Raw genomic sequence first — 7496 nt, 5'->3', positions numbered from 1 at the left:
TTGCATAAACCGGCTAGAGCCTCACAAACTGGATGACACGTGTTCGAATCTACAAACCGGCTACGTCATCTTTACCTGAGGAGTATTTGCATGCTTGCCAAGTGTTAGGAAGGTGAAACGTGCAAGCAACCTGTCTGCACCGGCGTGACCCTGAATTAACAAATCCCACAGTGAGAGAAGAAAGTGATTGATGGAAGACTCTTCACTATAAAAGGAAGACGAAGCGGCCTCATTAATGACAAGTTACGAAAAAAATCTTAGAGAGATAAAGAAATCTCACGCGCGATCTAAAACCGTTGTATCATTTACCGAAAGCTATTGTTGTGTTGTGTTATTGTATTACATCAAGAGTGAGTTGGTGTAACCGGTGAGTAGTAAGTTAAGGCTCGACCAGCAGTGTAATTGTTGTAAACTTGAAAGTTAGTGGAGATCCTTCTCATAACCTGAGAAGAAGGGGTGACGTAGGAGGGTTTGCTCCGAACATCCATAAAAATCTTGTCTCGTGTCATTTCTTTTATTACCGGCTTATTCACTTAACCTAAACACAAACCAAGACAATCTTACTCCTTAGATCAAAAATCGGTCCACTTATATTTCTAAAACTGACTCCTCCTAAACATCATCTAATTCGCATACGTTGCTTCAGACTGAAACAGACATTTCCGCCCTTGAACCCGGTTCAAGAGTCTGTTGCGAAGTGCTGAGAACGGTCATAGTCTCTAACCGGACTATCACAAAAAGTGTGTTGCGTGTTGTAAGCGGCCACCCTTCCAGAAACCGGAAACACCCCGGTCCTCCACGGGCGTCCCCGATCCTAACAAGTGGTATCATTGATAGAAAAATTAAGTAAGTTAATTTTCAAACCGGCCATAAATTACAAGTTTTGAATATTTATTCTAAATAATCAAAAAGGGAGAAATTGATAGAAAAATTAAGTAAAGTTAATTTTTGGAACCGGCCAGAAAACTAAACAACTATTATCTTTTATGTGCAGGAACAGATCGAATAGCAAAAACCGGCTGGAGCCTCACAAACCGGCTGAAGAACACTTTAAAGAAATCCAGTTCCAAGTGATCAAGTCAAGATCAAGAGAAACCGATTTCAACATTCTCAAGGGACCGACTAGCAAAGAAAAGTCTACATCCCAGCCGGACTATACTATGTAAGAGTTAACCGAAACTAAAAGCTATAAAGATGACGTAATATGACGAAATAGACGTGTCTCAGAGAAATAAAAGAAGATAAGATCCGATCAGAAGCATGCAATAAAAACAATGATGATTTACTGATCCGACCTCGACAGCCGGAGGGTGCATGCCTAACACGTGTTCGAATCTGCAAACCGGCTACGTCATCTTTACCTGAGGAGTATTTGCATGCTTGCCAAGTGTTAGGAAGGTGAAACGTGCAAGCAACCTTTCTGCACCGGCGTGACTCTGAAGTAACCAATCCCACGGTGAGAGAAGATAGTGACCGTTGGAAGACTCTTCACTATAAAAGGAAGACGAAGCGACCTCAATAATGACAAGTTACGAAAATCTTAGAGAGATAAAGAAATCTCACGCGCGATCCAAAACCGTTGTATCATTTACCGAAAGCTATTATTGTGTTGTGTTATTGTATTACATCAAGAGTGAGTTGGTGTAACCGGCGAGTAGTAAGTTAAGGCTCGACCAGTAGTGTAATTGTTGTAAACTTGAAAGTTAGTGGAGATCCTTCACATAACCTGAGAAGAAGGGGTGACGTAGGAGGATTTGCTCCGAACAACCATAAAAAATCTTGTCTCGTGTCATTTCTTTTATTCCCGGTTATTCACTTAACCTAACCACAAACCAAGACAATCTTACTCCTTAGATCAAAAATCGGTCCACTTATATTTCTAAAACCGACTCCTCCTAAACATCATCTAAGTCGCATACGTTGCTTCAGACTGAAATAGACATTTCCGCCCTTGAACCCGGTTCAAGAGTCTATTGCGAAGTGCTGAGAACGGTCATAGTCTCTAACCGGACTATCGCCAAAAGTGTGTTGCGTGTTGTAAGCGGCCACCCTTCCAGAAACCGGAAACACCCCGGTCCTCCACGGGCGTCCCCGATCCTAACAAGTGGTATCATTGATAGAAAAATTAAGTAAGTTAATTTTCAAACCGGCCATAAATTACAAGTTTTGAATATTTATTCTAAATAATCAAAAAGGGAGAAATTGATAGAAAATTAAGTAAAGTTAATTTTTGGAACCGGCCAGAAAACTAAATAACTATTATCTTCTATGTGCAGGAACAGATCGAATAGCATAAACCGGCTGGAGCCTCACAAACCGGCTGAAGAACACTTTAAAGAAATCCAGTTCCAAGTGATCAAGTCAAGATGAAGAGAAACCGATTTCAACATTCTCAAGGGACCGACTAGCAAAGAAAAGTCTACATCCCAGCCGGACTATACTATGTAAGAGTTAACCGAAACTAAAAGCTATAGAGATGACGTAATATGACGAAATAGACGTGTCTCAGAAAAATAAAAGAAGATAAGATCCGATTAGAAGCATGCAATAAAAACAATGATGATTTACTGATCCGACCTCGACAGCCGGAGGGTGCATGCCTAACACGTGTTCGAATCTGCAAACCGGCTACGTCATCTTTACCTGAGGAGTATTTGCATGCTTGCCAAGTGTTAGGAAGGTAAAACGTGCAAGCAACCTTTCTGCACCGGTGTGACTCTGAAGTAATCAATCCCACGGTGAGATAAGAAAGTGACCGTTGGAAGACTCTTCACTATAAAAGGAAGACGAAGCGACCTCATTAATGACAAGTTACGAAAATCTTAGAGAGATAAAGAAATCTCACGCGCGATCCAAAACCGTTGTATCATTTACCGAAAGCTATTGTTGTGTTGTGTTATTGTATTACATCAAGAGTGAGTTGGTGTAACCGGCGAGTAGTAAGTTAAGGCTCGACCAGCAGTGTAATTGTTGTAAACTTGAAAGTTAGTGGAGATCCTTCACATAACCTGAGAAGAAGGGGTGACGTAGGAGGGTTTGCTCCGAACATCCATAAAAAATCTTGTCTCGTGTCATTTCTTTTATTCCCGGTTATTCACTTAACCTAACCACAAACCAAGACAATCTTACTCCGTAGATTAAAAACCGGATCACTCATATTTCTAAAACCGACTCCTCCTAAACATCATCTAAGTCGCATACGTTGCTTCAGACTGAAACAGACATTTCCGCCCTTGAACCCGGTTCAAGAGTCTGTGACAGTTTGCAAAGTGCTGAGAACGGTCATAGTCTCTAACCGGACTATCACCAAAGTGTGTTGCGTGTTGTAAGAGGCCACCCTTCCAGAAACCGGAAACATCCCGGTCCTCCAAGGCGTCCCCGATCCTAACAAGTGGTATCATTGATAGAAAAATTAAGTAAGTTAATTTTCAAACCGGACATACATTACAAGTATTGAATATTTATTCTAAATAATCAAAAATGGAGAAATTGATAGAAAAATTAAGTGAAGTTAATTTTTGGAACCGGATAGAAAACTAAACAACTATTAACTTCTATGTGTAGGAACATATCGAATTGTATAAACCGGCTGGAGCCTCACAAACCGGCTGAAGAACACTTCAAGGAAATCCCGTTCCAAGTGATCAAGTCAAGATCAAGAGAAACCGGTTTCAACATTCTCAAGGGACCGGCTTGCAAAGAAAAGTCTACATCCCAGCCGGACTATACTATGTAAGAGTCAACCGAAAACTAAAAGCTACAGAGATGACGTAATATGACGAAATAGACGTGTCTCGGAAAAAAATAAAAGAAGATAAGATCCGATCAGGAGCATGCGATAAAAACAATGATGATTTACTGATCCGACCTCGACAGCCGGAGGGTGCATGCCTAACACGTGTTCGAAACTGCAAACTGGCAACGTCATTTTTACCTGAGGAGTATTTGCATGCTTGCCAAGTGTTAGGAAAGTGAAATGTGCAAGCAACCTCTATGCACCGACGTGACTCTGAATTAACCAATCCCACGGTGAGAGAAGAGAGTGACCATTGGAAGACTCTTCACTATAAAAGGAAGACGAAGCGACCTCATTAATGACAAGTTACGAATATCTTAGAGAGATAAAAAAATCTCACGCGCGATCCAAAACCGTTGTATTATTTACCGAAAACTATTGTTGTGTTGTGTTATTGTATTACATCAAGAGTGAGTTGGTGTAACCGGCGAGTAGTAAGTTAAGGCTCGACCGGCAGTGTAATTGTTGTAAACTTGAAAGTTAGTGGAGATCCTTCTCATAACCTGAGAAGAAGGGGTGACGTAGGAGTGTTTGCTCCGAATATCCATAAAAAATCTTGTCTCGTGTCATTTCTTTTATTCCTGGCTTATTCACTTAACCTAACCACAAACCAAGACAATCTTACTCCTTAGATAAAAAACCGGTCCACTCATATTTCTAAAACTGACTCCTCCTAAACATCATCTAAGTCGCATACGTTTTTTCAAACTTAAACATACATTTCTGCCCTTGAACCCGGTTCAAGAGTCTGTGACAGTTTGCGAAGTGCTAAGAACGGTCATAGTCTCTAACCGGACTATCACCAAAGTGTGTTGCGTGTTGTAAGTGGCCACCCTTCCAGAAATCGGAAACACCCCGGTCCTCCAAGGCATCCCCGATCCTAACAAGTGGTATTAGAGCGAGGTTCTTAGCACTCAAGCAACTGAAGAAGATGGGAAGCATGAACCACAACGACAAGCCACCAATGTTAAACAGTGAAGCGTTTAGTAGTTGGAAGAAACAGATGTATCTACATCTGATCACACTAGATGATGAGATGAGCCGAGTTCTGAAAAAAGGGCCAATCAAAATCAATAAGTAGTTAGACGAATGGACAAATGAAGATCGAAAACGGAGTAACTTGGACAACCATTGCATGAGGCACATCTATAAGGCTATAGACGATAATACCTTAAACAAGATATCAACATGTGATAATGCAAAGGAAGCCTGAGAAACAATCATTCAGATTCATGAAGGAAACGAAAGAACAAAGGAGAACAAAATTTTGGTGGCTACACAGAAATATCAAAACATTAGGATGAAACTAGGGGAAAATATGAAGGAATTCAGCAACCGGTTGACCAACATGGTCAACGAGCTTCAGACACTCGGAAAGAAATACAATAACCGAGAAGTAATCATTAAAGCCTTAAGATCACTTCCGAGCACATGGGATATCAAAACCATGGTGATGAGGGAATCAAGCAACCTCGAACAGATGAAGTTGCATGACGTGTTTGAGGATCTAAAAGCCTACGAGTTCGAGATTAAGTCTCGGATCGAAGATGAAGCATCCACGTCAACCGCAACAAGAGCTTTAGTTACATCGGTGGAACCGTCGGTCCAAGTATCAACCGTTCCGGCTCCAGTCAAAAACGCTGATCAGATCAGTGAAGATGTGATGGCGATGTTAGCTCAAAAATTTGGGAGATTCATGAAGAAGAATCAGCCGCCATCTAACAACAACATTAGTTATAATTATGTAGATAAATCCAATAAAAGATGCTATAACTGTGATGGTTTTGGACATTTCAGGTCAGAATGTAGGAAACCGAGAAGAGGCGACAGAAAATCGGAAGGCAACTATCAAGGCAACAACTACCAAGGTAACCGGTACTAGGGTAACAACTACCAAGGGAACAACTATAGGAGAAATGATAACCAGCAAGCCGACGAAGGAAAGGAAATACATAAAGCACTCATTGCATCTGACAGTGGAAGCGAATGGGCGTACTCTGACAACGAAAATGATGAAGAAAGAGTAACATGCTTCATGGCAAACGACGAAGAGGTATTTGATTTCTCTTCTGATGAGTTCTCTAAGGAAGATTTGATTTCTGCACTCAACGAAATGGTCGTTGAGTTCCGAAACATATCTGCATACATACCGACTCCGGTAGAACACAAAACCGTAGAGTCAAGTGGTATCGCTGATAAGTCATGCGAAACTGCAATGTATGAACCGGATGAACTATCCTTAGAAAATGAGGAGACAGTTCAACCGGTAACTAAATGAGCACTGTATGTTATGGCTGCGTGGGAAAGATCTCGTCAAGCCTTAAAACAGATGTGTAATTATAAAAGACACCCTAAGTGTAGATTTGGTATTGGTTATGAACAGAACAAACAAAACGAATCAAATCAACCTAACGGGATGAAACTCACAAAAGACAATCTTCCATTCATAAGATTTTTCAAGAGTTCATCAACCGAAAACGAGGAAGCACGTGATCTAAAACCGGAAAAAAGAACTTAAATATATAAGTTCTACTGAATCAGAAAACTGGCTTCATCCTAAGAGAAGGAAAGCCAACCGGAAAGAAAATAAACAACATAAAATAAGCAAATCTCGGTCTCAAAGACATTCATCACCACAACATAAGGCATTCTTGAGCAAGGATCAATAAGTTAAGCCAAACATTAGAAGAACAGATACCGGGAAAGTGATCCGACTTATTAAAGTCTGGATCCCAAAGGGACTAATCAACCATGGACCCAACTAAGTGTGGGTACCAAAAAGGTGTAAATATTTTTATTTTACAGGTTAGGAGAAGCAACCGGCTAAAGAACTCGGAATGGTACCTAGACAGCGGATACTCAAGACACATGACCGGCAACAATGAACTACTAACTGACATCAAGTATGAAACCGGAGTAGTCATAACATTCGGTGACAACTCGAAAGGTAAAACCGTGGGCAAGGGTAAGATTGTCCATGGTAACCTATCCATAAATAATGTATTACTGGTAGAACACTTGCATTTTAACCTATTAAGTATAAGTCAAATGTGCGATGTAGGTTATAAAGTTGAATTTCATAAGAATGCATGTTTAGTTAAGAATCATCAAAATGATATTCTTTTAACCTGTAACCGAATGAGAAATATTTACAAAGTTGATTGGAAAACTGAGTTTGAAAAACCTATATGCATGATAGCTGGAAATAATCCAAACTAGCTTTGGCATAAACGGCTAAACCATTTGAATTTCAAAACAATCAACTTTATATGCTCTAAAGAACTAGTTTACGGTTTCCCAAATGTTAAGTTTTCAAAAGATAAGGTATGTGTTGCATGTCAAATGGGTAAACAAATAAAGTCATCTTTCAAAAGTAAAGGAAATTATCAATCTGAACGGTGTTTAGAACTCTTGCATATGGATCTGTTTGGTCCAATTAGAGTAACCAGTCTAAGAGACATGCATTACACTATGGTAGTTATTGATGACTATTCTAAGTTTACGTGGGTAACATTTTTAGCCTCTAAAAATCAAGCAACTCCAAACCTGATCAAATTGATTTTGAGAATACAAAATGAGAAATCTATTCGAGTAAACAAAATCAGAAGTGATAGAGGAACTGAGTTTATAAATAGCAGATTAACTACTTTTCTTGATGATTCCGGTATTAGACACGAGTTGTCTAGTGCTAGAACTCCTC

This window comes from Impatiens glandulifera, chromosome 1 (genome assembly GCF_907164915.1).
Source record: "Impatiens glandulifera chromosome 1, dImpGla2.1, whole genome shotgun sequence".
Classification (NCBI taxonomy): domain Eukaryota; kingdom Viridiplantae; phylum Streptophyta; class Magnoliopsida; order Ericales; family Balsaminaceae; genus Impatiens; species Impatiens glandulifera.
Note: the sequence above shows the minus strand (reverse complement) of the source record.